Here is a 21,121-nt window from a genome sequence, read left to right as displayed (position 1 = left end):
GATCAGCACTTAAAGCCAAGCCTCCTCTTCTACCCACTCTCGCTCTCTCCCCACCTGCAAGATTTCAGTCGCATCTCGCACCCGACACTTGTCTGTCCAATGCATGTAAACAACTATAGCATGCCCCCTCCGTAGCAAGCTGCTCTATCCACAGTGATTGGTGAAGTAATTTAAAATCGAAATAAATGTACAAACATTTTCGATTTCAGAGGTTTAAAAAGGACAGAAAGGAACGATATAAACAGTAACTTTTTGGGGGTTCAAACCACTTCTGAACTTTATTTTGCGGGTCTGAACATTGGAACGAAATGAAAAAAGGAATGGTTCTGTTCAGAATGTCATCCGGGTTAGGGGAAGGTTTGGCAGGCCGCGATGTCCGTGTCCCCTTCGCGCTCTAGCGACTCCTTGTGGTGGGCCGGGTGCATGCACGCTGACTTCAGTCACCAGTTGTACGGTTTCCTCCGACACATTGGTGCGGCTGGGGGTAAATGTCATGTTATCATGTCACTCAGTGTGCCTGAGGCTGGGACCCCTGTTTGACCCTCAATATGCTAACGAGGGCTTAATTACCTGACACCTCCCAGGGACAACACCATTACTGCAGACACCAGGAACATCCTATATCATCCCGGTGATGGACGATCAGTGTTTGGTGAACTGTGGCACAATCTGAGGATGCCATTCCATATGCTCTGTTTTGGCCATTGGCTGGCATCGTTCCATTAACTTTTCTCTAGGAATCAGCTTGTAAGAATGCTCTTCAACTTAAGGTGACGCAACGGCTGGATCGAGTTACATCTTAACTGTCTGGTCTCACCCTTTTTTCAGCTTGACATTCACAAAGAGAGAAATGGTGTTTACTCATGGACACAACATGGAAAAGGTCAGTGAGAAGTTGACAGAAGTTGTTTTGTGGGGTGATGAGCAACCTCCTTCAGCTTTCAGGTGAAAGTGTTTACATCCGGTAATGAGAGTAAATGGAGGTACAAGGCAAGTTTGTGAGGTCAGGGGGTTTGGCAAGGCAAGTCTAATGTGTTATCTCATGGGTCAATTTGTTCCACAGTCTACTGTTCTTAGGGAAAGAAACAGGCTAGCCTGGGCTAACTGGAGGGCTAAAAGCATGTGGGCTGGCAGAGTGAGAGTGAGACATAATTTGCCTTCCATTTCGTGATCTGTCCATCAAGAAATGGACTTCTCCACATCAGCGTATCATTATTTTACACCGCATGTCACACTTATTTTCCTTAGCTGCCATTAGCATCAGCATACAGATGGAAATAATGGCTAATGGCTAGCTCCCAGCGCTAATGGTTAATTTGCTATGTTTGTGAGCGAGACGAATGGCTCAATGAACGCCGAATTGCTTTATGTGAGGTGACAAGACAAGGTGATGAGTGAACTATAGGATCATTATTGTTCACAGTAATTTCAGACACAATTAATAACTCCCCCTCTGTAGACCTGAGCTAGATGTGTGTATATGCCTTTGGTTGCAATGAAATGGAACAGTACATTCTATAAGATGCACAAAGTAGATTGTCCAAAAAGAGAAGCAGAGTCTGAGGACTTTAATTGGGTCCACTAAATTCACATATAGGTTATGACACTATTTGTTTCAGCTCTGTATTGTTAAAAAACCTAATGTTTTACTTCAACTGTTGATATAGGTCTATTTTATGTTCATCCACCAGAGGTAGGCTGTCAGTGCCATACTTTTTGTTATTTTTGTGGGGAGGGGGGGATCCACTTCGGAGATAAAAAATAAACTTTTTTGCAGCTTTTTATTTTGTTGTTACATGTATATTCTATACACGTTTTACATACATGGAACTCTTTTCACAGTAGTTCTGTGATCAGAAACAAGATACATAGGGGCAACAGCAAAATAAGTCATCTAATGATTCTGTCTCTTCGCAGCAAAATCTGCAGAGCTGAGATGGTTGCAAGAATTTTGCATAATAATTTTAAAAACTCTAAGCTTTGAATCCAGCGTTGTTTTGTGTATCAGTTCATAAACCATGTGCCACGGCATCATACTTAACAATATCAGAAATAGCTAACACAATCATAATATTTCTAATAATATTGCATTATTCATCTTCTGCAAATCTACCATTCCAGTGATTAATTGCTATATTGTAATTACTTCGCCACCATGACCTATTTATTGCCTTAACTTACCTCATTTGCACTCACTGTATATAGACTTTTTGTTTTCTTTTGTTGTACTGTATTATTGACTGTATGTTTTGTTTATTCCATGTGTAACTCTGTGTTGTTGTATGTGTCAAACTGCTTTGCTTTATCTTGGCCAGGTCGCAGTTGCAAATGAGAACTTGTTCTCAACTAGCCTACCTGGTTAAATAAAGGTGAAATAAGAAAATAAAAAATAAAAATTGTGAGCCGCCCCTGAAAAATGACCATGGCTAGCATTGTGCTACAATTAAACCAAATCGTAATGGAACTAGAAAGCAACGCAACTCAACTCAACTAAAAGGTTAATGATTCACTTTTTTCACTCTTTAAATAACTAATGGCTAGCTGAACTTTATGATTTGACAAGAGTTCATATGCACAGTGAGATTAAAGAAGATTTGAGTATGATTGAGAGACCGTACGAAGCTGCCCTCTTACCTTGGAACTCATCTAAAAGGGAAAAGGAGCGCATCGTCATTATCTCTTGACAACACTAATTGAGTCAAAGCTGTACAGCGGTTTAAATGGGCTGCCAGAGGAGAGCCATTAGGTCCTTCCAGGCCTGGAGAGAGTAGGTGTTGGAAATTATAAGTGACAGAGAACTTAATTACCCTTTACTGACGAACCAACCTACAAGAACCTAGATCACCGGCTTCCTGGAGTGGACTCGGCAGTGATTCATCCATTTAAATAGAATAGAATTTAGTCATTCTAGTCATTCTATTTCTATGGATTCATCATTCTATCAAATTATCATTCTAGATAATTGGCTCCTACGGGACTATCTGTGTTTTGATAGGTGATTCTGAGAAATGAAAGTGACTATGAGAAATGATGGCTCACGTTAACAGCGAGTAGTGGATTTACTGATTTAGATGGAAGTCTTTCTGGGCAAAGTAATTTACTGAATCTAAAAGACGTTAAGAACAAGTAAATTAAAGGTTGGAATATATATTGAGTGTAGCTAGAGAGAACAGAATAGAAGCATATACACTGGAGAGGTGTGAAGTCAACAGGATCACATAAAACTAATTATGCTCGTATTGAGTGTTACAGCGCACTATCACCACTGTGATTGGGCCCTGCAGATCAATCAATCTGGCTTAAGCATCACTTGAATGATGGAAGCAGTGCACGCAACCACCCTCCCCATTTCTCTCTCTCTCTCTCTCTCTCTCTCTCTCTCTCTCTCTCTCTCTCTCTCTCTCTCTCTCTCTATTTCTCTCTCTATTTCTCTTTCTTCCTCTCCTCTCTTGGTCTTCTCTCTCTCTCCCTATCTCTGTCTTTCGATCAGTCTATCTCTATCTCTTTCTCTTTATCTCTCTCTCTCTGTCTCTCCCTCTCTCTCTGTTTCCTTGCAGCTTGAAGAGAGAGAGAGACAGATAAAGGGCTGGAGGCGTTGTGAGGCTGTTGGCCTGCCCCGAGAGACGGGGAGCCCATCTGTTCCTCTGTGCTCCTGATCTTTAACTACCACAACGCTCCATTCTGCCTGGCCCTCCACCGAGAGACTCTCCACACACACACACACACACACACACACACACACACACACACACACACACACACACACACACACACACACACACACACACACACACACACACACACACACACACACACACACACACACACACACACACACACACATATATAGAGATGGCAGATGGAGCACTGCGCTGCCTCCACTCTCTCCACACACCGTCCGCAGCCATGATGTTTGTTTAAGACATTTAATTAATATCCCAAACGCCTCAATCGGGACCAAAACCCCAGTCCCTCCCTCCCTGTAGTGTCTTCCTCTTATTAACTGTGTTCCCTCTCTCCTTTCTTCCCGCTCTCTCTTTTCTCTCTCTCTTTTTCTCTCTTTTTCTCTCTCTTTTTCTCTCTCTTTCTTTCTCGTCCTTGTTCTCTTTCTCTGCCTCCCTACCTCTCACTCGCTTCTGTCTGTCTCTTCTCAGTCTAAGTGGTAGTGGCAGTGATGGGGTGATTATTGTACACACAGGACAGAGTAACAGTGCCCAGGAGTTATGTGCAAATGAAAATTCTCCTTTCGGTTCTCACTGTGGCGAATGTGTTAATCATAGCAACCCCTCCAGAGGAAAAGTGCATCTCTGGGCCTCTAAGATGTCACCCTCTTATTGAAAGTGTGCATTATCCAAATCCCCTCTGAACCTGTGTCCCATACTCTCACTCCGACACACCCCTCTGAACCTGTGTCCCCTACTCTCACTCCGACACACCCCTCTGAACCTGTGTCCCCTACTCTCACTCCGACACACCCCTCTGAACCTGTGTCCCCTACTCTCACTCCGAAACACCCCTCTGAACCTGTGTCCCCTACTCTCACTCCGACACACCCCTCTGAACCTGTGTCCCCTACTCCCACTCCGAAACACCCCTCTGAACCTGTGTCCCCTACTCTCACTCCGACACACCCCTCTGAACCTGTGTCCCCTACTCTCACTCCGAAACACCCCTCTGAACCTGTGTCCCCTACTCTCACTCCGACACACCCCTCTGAACCTGTGTCCCCTACTCTCACTCCGACACACCCCTCTGAACCTGTGTCCCCTACTCTCACTCCGACACACCCCTCTGAACCTGTGTCCCCTACTCTCACTCCGAAACACCCCTCTGAACCTGTGTCCCCTACTCTCACTCCGACACACCCCTCTGAACCTGTGTCCCCTACTCTCACTCCGACACACCCCTCTGAACCTGTGTCCCCTACTCCCACTCCGACACACCCCTCTGAACCTGTGTCCCCTACTCTCACTCCGAAACACCCCTCTGAACCTGTGTCCCCTACTCTCACTCTGACACACCCCTCTGAACCTGTGTCCCCTACTCTCACTCCGACACACCCCTCTGAACCTGTGTCCCCTACTCTCACTCTGACACACCCCTCTGAACCTGTGTCCCCTACTCTCACTCTGACACACCCCTCTGAACCTGTGTCCCCTACTCTCACTCCGACACACCCCTCTGAACCTGTGTCCCCTACTCTCACTCCGACACACCCCTCTGAACCTGTGTCCCCTACTCTCACTCCGAAACACCCCTCTGAACCTGTGTCCCCTACTCTCACTCCGACACACCCCTCTGAACCTGTGTCCCCTACTCTCACTCCGAAACACCCCTCTGAACCTGTGTCCCCTACTCTCACTCCGACACACCCCTCTGAACCTGTGTCCCCTACTCTCCCTCCGACACACCCCTCTGAACCTGTGTCCCCTACTCTCACTCCGAAACACCCCTCTGAACCTGTGTCCCCTACTCTCCCTCCGACACACCCCTCTGAACCTGTGTCCCCTACTCTCACTCCGAAACACCCCTCTGAACCTGTGTCCCCTACTCTCACTCCGACACACCCCTCTGAACCTGTGTCCCCTACTCTCACTCCGACACACCCCTCTGAACCTGTGTCCCCTACTCTCACTCCGACACACCCCTCTGAACCTGTGTCCCCTACTCTCACTCCGACACACCCCTCTGAACCTGTGTCCCCTACTCTCACTCCGACACACCCCTCTGAACCTGTGTCCCCTACTCTCACTCTGACACACCCCTCTGAACCTGTGTCCCCTACTCCCACTCCGACACACCCCTCTGGTATAAACTCTGTGGAATCTGCGACTAAACACTCTATTTGACTGGACATTGCGACATGAGGGATTCATCCTTGGGTGATACAAGGCCACACGACTTCTCACAATTAGTGGGTTATATTTAAAGGCCAATTTAAAATGTACATTTCCTTTTGACCAAAGGCCTTGGCCTAAAAGGCAGGCAGACAATCCTAGAGTCATCAGCAGTCTCACGTTATTTGGAGTTTTAGACCAGAGGGGGACACTGTCATTTAGACGTTTAGACAGACGCCTCACGCCAAACCTGCAGTGCTTTCTAGCCGGGTGTGATGCTCTGGGTGGACTAATTGGGGAATATTACTAAGAATGGTAAAGGTCAGGAAGTGAGTCATGGTTGGTTTTGACTTAGATTGCCTCCTCTTCAAGACTCTATTAATGACGATGATAACCTATCAAGCGTTTAGGCATAGAGTACTGTAGAACTGCATGTATGCAACAATGGTGTTTTAGTATCTTTTAAAGATTTTTGATTTTAACAACCAAATGAAACGCAGGACCATTGTATTGTACATACTAGTGCATGTGTTGTTTTGTATATGTTTGTTCTTGGCCTTACGGTAACACAAGGTTTATTTGATCTCTGTCTCCTGGCCGGCTTGTTTTCTCCACATTGTAATCATTATATACTGTATGTGTCTCCCAGTATGTAGGGCAGATCAGTCAAGCGGAAAATATACCATTGAATCTCTTTCCAGGACGATCAAATTCCAACAGCTATTTCCTTTGGTGAATATTCCCTCCCAAATCCATCTGCACACTGCCCTGCTAACTGGAAAGGCATAATCTGATTGCATGGCTTTAACCACTGCTCTGGCCTTCCCACACGTACCTGTGTGAAAACGAGCCCTGGGCTGACCATCACACTAATAATGGTGGAGCTTGGACAAACAGGAATAAATGAGGAGAATAACATTCATTATTCTGATAGCGAGTGCAACCTTCAATCTGTAAATCACAGCCTTCACCAATTATATGCCATGAGGCGAGAGTCTGACCCAGAATGAACTGAGCTATGGACTTCCCCACTTAACTAAATGCCTGGTGTACTATGTCATGTTAATTAACTGAAACGGGGGTTCAGTGATGGCTGTGGACCCAACTGAGGGTTCAGTGCTGGCTGTGGACCCAACTGAGGGTTCAGTGCTGGCTGTGGACCTATTTGACCCATTCACTGTAAAAAAAGAAAAAACACAAAAACTTCTCAGCAAAGAACAGGAACTACACAACAGCAGCCTTTTTAATGAGTGAGTCAGATTTAGGATGCTGTATCCAGGCCAAGGCTGTGAGAAGTCTTATAGGAAGTAGGTGTACCTACTTATGAATGCATGAGATCACCCAGTTAAGAGTTATGTATTCAAAGTCAAGTCAGAACATATCTTTTTCATCCTCCAAACTGGAAAAAGCCGAGCCAAGTCGCAATGAGCAGCAGAGTTGAGAGCGTTAAAACTCTTGGCTGTATGTTCTTTCCCCCACAGACACAGAGTACGCACATCCATCCAGCGTGTTTCATGTACCACTGTAGCACACAGGATGCAGAGGAGTCAGAAAACGGCTCAAAGGAAAAAACAGCAAAAGTAAAACATTTAAAATAAAGGGCTTGATGCAGTGTTAACACATTGGCTTGGCCCAAATCAAAGTTCCGATCTATCATTATCATATATTGTGAATGTCTGATTTGCCCAAGAGACTGTTCTCTGTATGTCAGTGCATATGTAATAGCCAGTTGTCACAGCGCCACTGTGCCCCTGAAAGCTTAGTGGCTGACAAGGCCCTCAGAGAGGGGGTTAGGAGGGTCGCCAAAGCTGCAGGCTACACAAACGAAACACAGCAACTCCGCAGATGAACACATATTTGGGCAGCACACTCCTCGCTGTGACTCTCATCAGACATGACCATCAATACAGAGAACACAGAACGAGCAAATCCAAGCTGTCATTAGCATATGCACAGCAGGCTCATTTGACTTGCAAACACGACGGCATGGGTTTTGTCACCTCAGATAGTATCTGGTGATGGAGGTGAAGGGAACAGGACATGTTCCTCTCTCTGCAGTAGGCTAGAACCCCACAGACCTCCTCCATTCTATTCTGCCCCATTTCACTACAGTTATTGTAACATTATAGATTCTTTTTTTAAGCTTAAAAAATATTTAGGTTCTTATAATGAACAAAAAACGAATTATCTTTATAGATATAAATATTGCGTGATCTAAAATGGTACCATTGACAGAGCTTTTAACTTGCAGTGTGATTGTAAGTTTGTTTGTACAATGCATTCAGAAAGTATTCAGACCCCTTCCCTTTTTACACATTTTGTTATGTTACAACCTTATTGTAAAATCTGGACCCCTACAAATCAGCTGGGCTTGACAATCTGGACCCTTTCTTTCTAAAATTATCTGCCGAAATTATTGCAACCCCTATTACTAGCCTGTTCAACCTCTCTTTCGTGTCGTCTGAGATTCCCATAGATTGGAAAGCAGCTGCTGTCATCCCCCTCTTCAAAGGAGGTGACACTCTTGACCCAAATTGCTACAGACCTATATCCATCCTACCCTGCCTTTCTAAGGTCTTCGAAAGCCAAGTCAACAAACAGATTACTGACCATTTCGAATCCCACCGCACCCTCTCCGCTATGCAATCTGGTTTCAGAGCTGGTCATGGGTGCACCTCAGCCACGCTCAAGGTCCTAAACGACATCGTAACCGCCATCGATAAGAAACAATACTGTGCTGCCGTATTCATTGACCTGGCCAAAGCTTTTGACTCTGTTAATCACCACATCCTCATCGGCAGACTCAGTAGCCTTGGTTTCTCAAACGATTGCGTCGCCTGGTTCACCAACTACTTCTCTGACAGAGTTCAGTGTGTCAAATCGGAGGGCCTACTGTCTGGACCTCTGGCAGTCTCTATGGGGGTACCACAGGGTTCAATTCTTGGGCCAACTCTTTTCTCTGTATACATAAATGATGTCGCTCTTGCTGCTGGTGAATCTCTGATCCACCTCTACGCAGACGACACCATTCTGTACACTTCTGGCCCTTCTTTGGACACTGTGTTAACAACCCTCCAGACGAGCTTCAATGCCATTCAACTCTCCTTCCGTGGTCTCCAACTGCTCCTAAACACAAGTAAAACTAAATGCATGCTCTTCAACCGATCGCTGCCTGCACCTGCCCGCCTGTCCAGCATCACTTCTCTGGACGGTTCTAACTTAGAATTTGTGGACAACTACAAATACCTAGGTGTCTGGTTAGACTGTAAACTCTCCTTCCAGACTCACATCAATCATCTCCAATCCAAAGTGAAATCTCGAATTGGCTTCCTATTTCGCAACAAAGCATCCTTCACTCATGCTGCCAAACATACCCTCGTAAAAAACTGACCATCCTACCAATCCTCGACTTCGGCGATGTCATTTACAAAATAGCTTCCAATACCCTACTCAACAAGCTGGATGCAGTCTATCACAGTGCCATCCGTTTTGTCACCAAAGCCCCATATACTACCCACCACTGCGACCTGTACGCTCTCGTTGGCTGGCCTTCGCTTCATAATCGTCGCCAAACACATTGGCTCCAGGTCATCTACAAGACCCTGCTAGGTAAAGTCCCCCCTTATCTCCGCTCACTGGTCACCATAGCAGCACCCACCTGTAGCACGCGCTCCAGCAGGTATATCTCTCTGGTCACCCCTAAAGCCAACTCCTCCTTTGGTCGTCTCTCCTTCCAGTTCTCTGCTGCCAATGACTGGAACGAACTACAAAAATCTCTGAAACTGGAAACACTTATCTCCCTCACTAGCTTTAAGCACCAGCTGTCAGAGCAGCTCACAGATCACTGCACCTGTACATAGCCCATCTATAATTTAGCCCAAACTACTACCTCTTCCCCTACTGTATTTATTTATTTTATTTATTTTGCTCATTTGCACCATATTATTTATATTTTATCTCTGAACTTTCTTCAAACTACAAATCTACCATTCCAGTGTTTTTCTTGCTATACTTTATTTACTTTGCCACCATGGCATTTTTTTGCCTTTACCTCCCTTATCTCACATCATTTGCTCACATTGTATATAGTCTTATTTTTCCAAAAAATTTTCTTCTACTGCATCATTGATTGTATGTTGTTTTACTCCATGTGTAACTCTGTGTTTTTGTATGTTGTCGAACTGCTTTGCTTTATCTTGGCCAGGTCGCAATTGTAAATGAGAACTTGTTCTCAACTTGCCTACCTGGTTAAATAAAGGTGAAATAAAAAAATAAAAAATAAAAAATGGATGAAATTAAAAAAATCCTCATCAATCTATACACAATGCCCCATAATGACAAAGCGAAAACAGGTTTTAAGAATGTTTGCAAATTTATGCCAAATAAAAAACAGAAATACCTTATTTACATAAGTATTCAGACCCTTTGCAATGAGCTCAGGTGCATCCTGTTTCCATTGATCATCCTTGAGAGGTTTCTATAACTTGATTGGAGTCCACCTGTGGTAAATTCAATTGATTGGACATGATTTGGAAAGGCACACACCTGTCTATATAAAGGTCCCACAGTTGACAGTGCATGTCAGAGAAAAAAACCAAGCCATGAGGTCGAAGGAGTTGTCTGTAGAGCTCCAAGAGAAGATTTTGTTGAGGTACAGATCTGGGGAAGGGTAACAAAACATTTCTGCAGCTTTGAAGGCCCCAAGAACACAGTGGCCTCCATCATTCTTAAATGGAAGAAGTTTGGAACCACCAACACTCTTTCTAGAGCTGGCCACCGGGACAAACTGAGCCATAGGAGGAGAAGGGCCTTGGTCAGGGAGGTGACCAAGAACCTGATGGTCACTGACAGAGCTCCAGAGTTCCTCTGTGGAGATGGGAGAACCTTCCAGAAGGACAACAATCTCTGCAGCACTACACCAATCAGGCCTTTCTGGTAGTGGCGGAAGCCACTCCTCAGTAAAAGGCACATGACAGCCCGCTTGGAGTTTGCCAAAAGGCACATAAAGACTCTCAGACTATGAGAAACAAGATTCTCTGGTCTGATTAAACCAAGATTGAACTCTTTGGCCTGAATGCCAAGCGTCATGTCTGGAGGAAACCTGCCACCATCCCTTTGGTGAAGCATGGTGGTGGGAGCATCATGCTTTGGGGATGTTTTTCAGCGACAATGACGGGTAGACTAGTCAGGATCGAGGCAAAGATGAACAGAGCAAAGTACAGAGAGATCCTTGATGAAAACCTGCTCCAGAGCACTCAGGGCCTCAGACTGGGGCGAAGGTTCACCTTCCAACAGGACAACGACCCTAAGCACACAGCAAAGACAATGCTGGAGTGGCTTTTGGACAAGTCTCTAAATGTCCCTGAGTGGCCCAGCCAGAGCCCAGACTTGAACCCGATCGAACATCTCTGGAGAGGACGCTCCCCATCCAACCTGACAGAGCTTGAGAGGATCTGCAGAGAAGAATGGGATAAACTCCCCAAATACAGTGTAGCATCATGCCCAATAAAACTCGAGACTGTAATCGCGACCAAAGGTGCTTCAACAAAGTACTGAGTAAAGGGTCTGAATACTTATGTAAATGTGATATTTCAGAAATGTCTAAAAACTAGTTTTTGCTTTGTCATTATGGGATATTTTGTATAGATTGATGAGAAAAAAAAACAATGTCATCCATTTTAGAATAAGGCAGTAACGTCAAGGGGTCTGAATACTTTCCGAATGCACTGTAAATGTTTGTTGCTAGGGAGCGTGCGCTGGTGTGTGCATGCATGTGTCTGTGTCTGTGTGTGTGTGTCTGTGTGTGTGTGTGTGTGTGTGTGTGTGTGTGTGTGTGTGTGTGTGTGTGTGTGTGTGTGTGTGTGTGTGTGTGTGTGTGTGTGTGTGTGTGTGTGTGTGTGTGTGTGTGTGTGTGTGTGTGTGTGAGGGGGGGGAGACTATGTGTATTTCGATGAGAATGTCAGTGGTTTATTTTGAGGTAATATCCAGCAGGTAAAAGCAAAAGTGGGAAACAAGCGATTTTCTTCCAGACCAAACACTGATGTGTGTCAGTTGGTGTGCAGTTTAATAAATCTTTACATATTTGAGGTAAAGGTGTTTAAATAAAACAACTCTGTACACTTCATATATGTTTAATACACACTCTCTAACTCTATTTGGATGTTATGGATTCTCCTCAGTGCCATTAGCAGCTACACTGATCATCCCCACTCTCTGACAAAGACAAACACTGCTCTCATGTGGTTATAAAGAACAACTACAACACATACACACACCACACATAGACATACAAATACACACACACACATAGACATACAAATACACACACACATACATACAAATACACACACACACACATAGACATACAAATACACACACACATAGACATACAAATACACACACATAGACATACAGATACACACCACACATAGACATACAGATACACACACACACATAGACATACAAATACACACACATAGACATACAAATACACACACACATAGACATACAAATACACACACCACACATAGACATACAAATACACACACCACACATAGACATACAGATACACACACATAGACATACAAATACACACACACATAGACATACAGATACACACACCACACATAGACATACAAATACACACACACATAGACATACAAATACACACACACATAGACATACAAATACACACACACACATAGACATACAAATACACACACCACACATAGACATACAAATACACACACCACACATAGACATACAAATACACACCACACATAGACATACAAATACACACACCACACATAGACATACAAATACACACACCACACATAGACATACAAATACACACACACATAGACATACAAATACACACACACACATAGACATACAAATACACACACCACACATAGACATACAAATACACACACCACACATAGACATACAAATACACACACACACACACAGACATACAAATACACACCACACAAAGACATACAAATACACACACCACACATAAACATACAGATACACACACATAGACATACAAATACACACACCACACATAGACATACAAATACACACACACACAGACATACAGATACACACACACATAGACATACAAATACACACACACATAGACATACAAATACACACACACACACATAGACATACAAATACACACACACACATAGACATACAAATACACACACCACACATAGACATACAAATACACACACCACACATAGACATACAAATACACACACACACACATAGACATACAAATACACACACACAGACATACAAATACACACACACAGACATACAGATACACACACACACATAGACATACAAATACACACACACATAGACATACAAATACACACACATAGACATACAAATACACACACACAGACATACAAATACACACACACACACATAGACATACAAATACACACACACAGACATACAAATACACACACACACATAGACATACAGATACACACACACACATAGACATACGAATACACACACACAGACATACAAATACACACACACACATAGACATACAAATACACACACACATAGACATACAGATACACACACACATAGACATACAAATACACACACACAGACATACAAATACACACACACACATAGACATACAGATACACACACACATATAAATACAAATACACACACACAGACATACAAATACACACACACACATAGACATACAGATACACACACACATAGACATACAAATACACACACCACACATAGACATACAGATACACACCACACATAGACATACAAATACACACACCACACATAGACATACAAATACACACACCATACATAGACATACAAATACACACACCACACATAGACATACAAATACACACACACATAGACATACAAATACACACACACACATAGACATACAAATACACACACCACACATAGACATACAAATACACACACCACACATAGACATACAAATACACACACACACAGACATACAGATACACACACACATAGACATACAAATACACACACACATAGACATACAAATACACACACACACACACACATAGACATACAAATACACACACACACACATAGACATACAAATACACACACCACACATAGACATACAAATACACACACCACACATAGACATACAAATACACACACACACATAGACATACAAATACACACACACAGACATACAGATACACACACACACATAGACATACAAATACACACACACACATAGACATACAAATACACACACACATAGACATACAAATACACACACATAGACATACAAATACACACACACAGACATACAAATACACACACACACACATAGACATACAAATACACACACACAGACATACAAATACACACACACACATAGACATACAGATACACACACACACATAGACATACGAATACACACACACACAGACATACAAATACACACACACACATAGACATACAAATACACACACACATAGACATACAGATACACACACACATAGACATACAAATACACACACACAGACATACAAATACACACACACACATAGACATACAGATACACACACACATATAAATACAAATACACACACACAGACATACAAATACACACACACACATAGACATACAGATACACACACACATAGACATACAAATACACACACCACACATAGACATACAGATACACACCACACATAGACATACAAGTACACACACCACACATAGACATACAAATACACACACCACACATAGACATACAAATACACACACCACACATAGACATACAAATACACACACCACACATAGACATACAAATACACACACACATAGACATACAAATACACACACCACACATAGACATACAAATACACACACCACACATAGACATACAAATACACACACCACACATAGACATACAAATACACACACCACACATAGACATACAAATACACACACCACACATAGACAAACAAATACACACACCACACATAGACATACAAATTCACACACATAGACATACAAATACACACACCACACATAGACATACAAATACACACACACATAGACGTCTTAGCTCTCTGGCACACACACACACACACACACACACACACACACACACACACACAGTTATACAGTAATATACACATGCACACAGTTATACAGTGGCAGGTAGCCTAGTAGTTAGAGCGATGGACTTACAGTTTTTTACAATCCATTTGGCACTAATTTCAGAACCTTATGGTCATTTTTCTAAACTCTAGACATACAAATACACACACCACACATAGACATACAAATACACACACACATAGACATACAAATACACACACCACACATAGACATACAAATACACACACCACACATAGACATACAAATACACACACACACATAGACATACAAATACACACACCACACATAGACATACAAATACACACACCACACATAGACATACAAATACACACACACACAGACATACAGATACACACACACATAGACATACAAATACACACACACATAGACATACAAATACACACACACACACACACACATAGACATACAAATACACACACACACATAGACATACAAATACACACACCACACATAGACATACAAATACACACACCACACATAGACATACAAATACACACACACACATAGACATACAAATACACACACACAGACATACAAATACACACACACAGACATACAGATACACACACACACATAGACATACAAATACACACACACATAGACATACAAATACACACACATAGACATACAAATACACACACACAGACATACAAATACACACACACACACACATAGACATACAAATACACACACACAGACATACAAATACACACACACACATAGACATACAGATACACACACACACATAGACATACAAATACACACACACAGACATACAAATACACACACACACATAGACATACAAATACACACACACATAGACATACAGATACACACACACATAGACATACAAATACACACACACAGACATACAAATACACACACACACATAGACATACAGATACACACACACATATAAATACAAATACACACACACAGACATACAAATACACACACACACATAGACATACAGATACACACACACATAGACATACAAATACACACACCACACATAGACATACAGATACACACCACACATAGACATACAAATACACACACCACACATAGACATACAAATACACACACCACACATAGACATACAAATACACACACCACACATAGACATACAAATACACACACCACACATAGACATACAAATACACACACACATAGACATACAAATACACACACCACACATAGACATACAAATACACACACCACACATAGACATACAAATACACACACCACACATAGACATACAAATACACACACCACACATAGACAAACAAATACACACACCACACATAGACATACAAATTCACACACATAGACATACAAATACACACACCACACATAGACATACAAATACACACACACATAGACGTCTTAGCTCTCTGGCACACACACACACACACACACACACACACACACACACACACACACACACACACACACACACCACAGTTATACAGTAATATACACATGCACACAGTTATACAGTGGCAGGTAGCCTAGTAGTTAGAGCGATGGACTTACAGTTTTTTACAATCCATTTGGCACTAATTTCAGAACCTTATGGTCATTTTTCTAAACTCTAGACACAAAACTCTAAACGGTCATCACTTGTAACTGTCACGTCCTGGCCAGTATAAGGTTAATTGTTTTTGTAGTTTGGTCAGGACGTGGCAGAGGGTATTTGTTTTATGTGGTTCGGGGTGGTGTGTTTGTGTAAAGGGTGTTTGATTTAGTATTTCCGGGTTTTTGGTTGATGGTCTATGTGTTTGTATTCTATGGTTAGTCTGGTGTGTGTGTTTCTATGTTTGGTTAATTGGGGTTGGGACTCTCAGTTGAAGGCAGGTGTTGTCTATCTGCCTTTGATTGAGAGTCCCATATATTAGGGTGTGTTTGTGTGTGTGATTTGTGGGTGATTATTCTGTGTATAGCCTTGTGCCTTACCAGACTGTTTATTTGTCGAGTGTTCGTTTTTCGTGTTTTGTTATGTTGTATGTTCATTTTTGAGAGTAATTAAAAATCAAGATGAGCATTCACGTACCTGCTGCGTTTTGGTCCTCATTCACCGACAACAACCGTGACAGAATCACCCACCACTCAAGGACCAAGCAGCAGAAGAAGGAGCAGAGGGAATTCGAGTTGGACTGGCGGGAGAAATGGACCTGGGAGGAAGTTCTGGACGGGGCCGGACCTTGGCACCAGGCTGGGGATTATCGACGCCCGCAGTGGGAAATTGAGGCAGCCAAGGCAGAGAGGCGGTGGTATGAGGCCAAGTACGCGCTGAAGGAGAAGCACGAGAGGCACCCCCAAGAAAATTTTTTGGGGGGGCACACGGGTAGTTTGGCTAGGCGTAAGAAGAGCCGGAAGCCAGCTACCCGTGGTTATATGGAGGAGCGTATGGGGTGGAGAGCGCTATGTTTCGCTGAGGAGCGCACTATCTCACCCATACGCACGCACAGTCCGGTGCGCGTTATTCCAGCCCCTCGCAGGTGCCGTGCTAGAGCGGGCATCCAGCCTGGTAGGAGGATGCCTGCGCAGCGCATCTGTTCGCCGGTTCGCCTCCGAGGACCAGGCTACCCAACTCCCGCTCTACGCACGGCTACCATCAGGCCCCTGCACAGCCCAGTCTGCCCTGTACGAGCACCCCGCTCGTACAGGGCTACTAGTTCCATCCAGCCAAGGCGGGTTGTGCAGGAGGTAAGATCTAGACCGGCTGTGCGCCTCCATAGCCCTGGGTTTCCAGCTCCTGTCTCTCGTGCGGACCCGGAAGTGCGTCAACCCAGTCCGACTCGTCCTGTTCCCGCTCCCCGCACTAGCCTGGAGGTGCGTGTACATAATCTGGTAATCCCAGTACCAGCACCACGCACCAGGCTACAAGTGCGTCAACTCAGCCACGCCAGTCAACAGTCGTCACCAGAGCTGCCCGCCAGTCAACAGTCGTCACCAGAGCTGCCCGCCAGTCAACAGTCGTCACCAGAGCTGCCCGCCAGTCAACAGTCGTCACCAGAGCTGCCCGCCAGTCAACAGTCGTCACCAGAGCTGCCCGCCAGTCAACAGTCGTCACCAGAGCTGCCCGCCAGTCAACAGTCGTCACCAGAGCTGCCCGCCAGTCAACAGTCGTCACCAGAGCTGCCCGCCAGTCAACAGTCGTCACCAGAGCTGCCCGCCAGTCAACAGTCGTCAGAGCTGCCCGCCAGTCAACAGTCGCCAGAGAGGTCAGACTGCGCTGAACTGCCGGAGAGGTCAGACTGCGCTGAACTGCCGGAGAGGTCAGACTGCGCTGAACTGCCGGAGTGGCCAGACTGCGCTGAACTGCCGGAGAGGTCAGACTGCGCTGAACTGCCGGAGTGGCCAGACTGCGCTGAACTGGCGGAGTGGCCAGACTGCGCTGAACTGGCGGAGTGGCCAGACTGCGCTGAACTGGCGGAGTGGCCAGACTGCGCTGAACTGGCGGAGTGGCCAGACTGCGCTGAACTGGCGGAGTGGCCAGACTGCGCTGAACTGGCGGAGTGGCCAGACTGCGCTGAACTGGCGGAGTGGCCAGACTGCGCTGAACTGGCGGAGTGGCCAGACTGCGCTGAACTGGCGGAGTGGCCAGACTGCCCTGAACTGGCGGAGTGGCCAGACTGCCCTGAACTGGCGGAGTGGCCAGACTGCCCTGAACTGGCGGAGTGGCCAGACTGCCCTGAACTGGCGGAGTGGCCAGACTGCCCTGAACTGCCCGAGTGGCCAGAGTTGCCAGTCTGCCCAGACTGTCCCGAGTGGCCAGACTGTCCCGAGTGGCCAGACTGTCCCGAGTGGCCAGACTGTCCCGAGTGGCCAGATTGTCCCGAGTTGCCAGACTGTCCAGACTGTCCCGAACTGCCAGACTGCCCAGACTGTCCCGAACTGCCAGACTGGCCCGACTGCCCCCCGGCGATGCCAGACTGGCCCGACTGCCCCCCGGCGATGCCAGACTGGCCCGACTGCCCCCCGGCGATGCCCGACTGCCCCCCGGCGATGCCAGAGTGGCCCGACAGCCTGGAACGGCCGGAACCAGAGCCACCTCCAGAAATAGGTGGGTTGGGGAGGGGGGGTGTAGCACAGTGCCGTCGTTGACGGCAGCCACCCTCCCTTCCCTCCCTTTAGATAAGGGGAATTTTTTTTGGTGTTGCTTGGGGTTATTTTTTAAGGTGCTTCTGGGGTAGCACCTTTAAGGGGGGGGTACTGTCACGTCCTGGCCAGTATAAGGTTAATTGTTTTTGTAGTTTGGTCAGGACGTGGCAGAGGGTATTTGTTTTGTGGTTCGGGGTGGTGTGTTTGTGTAAAGGGTGTTTGATTTAGTATTTCCGGGTTTTTGGTTGATGGTCTATGTGTTTGTATTCTATGGTTAGTCTGGTGTGTGTGTTTCTATGTTTGGTTAATTGGGGTTGGGACTCTCAGTTGAAGGCAGGTGTTGTCTATCTGCCTTTGATTGAGAGTCCCATATATTAGGGTGTGTTTGTGTGTGTGATTTGTGGGTGATTATTCTGTGTATAGCCTTGTGCCTTACCAGACTGTTTATTTGTCGAGTGTTCGTTTTTCGTGTTTTGTTATGTTGTATGTTCATTTTTGAGAGTAATTAAAAATCAAGATGAGCATTCACGTACCTGCTGCGTTTTGGTCCTCATTCACCGACAACAACCATGACAGTAACACAGGCAGTCCAATGTTCAAAACAATGCATTGTGCATTCATATCTTTAAAGAAACCTTGCACTTGCAGAATCATTGGTTCAAATAACTCATTTATCATGAAATACCAAAAGAACATTCATTTAGATCACCCACAAACAACATACCGATAGTTTCACTGTGTAGTTGTTCGTTCAATCATTAAATATTGTAATACAAAATATGTGATACATGTTTCATTATGGTACTACACATAAGCACATCACTGTAAAAGGACTAGTAGAGAGAATACTACAGACACAGTGGAATCATTGAACAAAATATGACATTTATTGATGAAATACAATAAAATCACTCATAGGTTTCTTTGAATCAAAGCAAAAATATTTAGCTACAAAAAAAGAAAAAAACTACAGTAAAACATCAACTGCAGTGTTCCTCACCTGGCTTACTGTAAAAAGCAAAACAAAGGATTGATTACTGTACTTCTATATTTCCCACAACCCTGTCTTGTGGATTTGGCCATAGGTTCTCATCCACATCACAATGGATGTTTTCATTAGCCAAACATCTTGGGAAGAATCTTCAGGCATGGCGAATCCAGGCCTGACACTGGTCTTCCGTGATGTCATTGCATGCGTCATCCAAGGCCTGGAGAAGAGTGGCTTGTTCGTGAGGGCACCTATCATATACCTTCCACCTCCATGTGGAGAAAAAAATTCTCAATCGAGTTTTAGGAAAGGAGAGTATGGGGGTAAGTACAGGGTGGTAAATTGTGGATGGGCCTGAAACCATGCTTGCACCATTTGAGCATGGTGGAACCTGACATTATCCCACACAATGACATAGGTCATGCCATCAGCTCTACAGACCTGATTTAGATCATCAAGGAAGGTTACATTCGAACAGCGAATCATGTGGCAGCCTGAAACTCAATATATAGAGTATATAGAGTAGAGAGCTTTAGATGTTGTTCGACCAAACATTAGAACGGGCAAGATGAGTAATCTAAACAACTTTGACCGTGGTATGATTGTTGATGCCACACATGGTGATTCCAGCATCTCAGAAACAGCTGCCTTTCTGGGATTTTTATGCACTACAGTCTCTAGAGTTTAAAGAGAATGGTGCGATTAACAAAACACATTCAGTGAGCGGCAGTTCTGTGGGCAAAAACACCTTGTTAATGAGAGAGGTCAGAGGAGAATGTCCAGACTCATTCAAGCTAACAGAAAGGCCACAAATCCTCAAATAACAGCTGTTTAAAACAGTGGTGTGCAGAAGGGCATCTCTTAACGTAGAACATCGTGAATAATTCAGGCTGTTGTGGAGGCAAAAGGTGGTCCTACCCAGTACTAGATAGGTGTACCTAATAAAGTGGCCAATAATGTCAAATCTGTGTACAGTAATGTCAAATCTGAA

Source organism: Salmo salar, chromosome ssa10 (genome assembly GCF_905237065.1).
Source record: "Salmo salar chromosome ssa10, Ssal_v3.1, whole genome shotgun sequence".
In the NCBI taxonomy this organism is placed as follows: Eukaryota; Metazoa; Chordata; class Actinopteri; order Salmoniformes; family Salmonidae; genus Salmo; species Salmo salar.
This window is presented reverse-complemented; position numbering follows the sequence as displayed.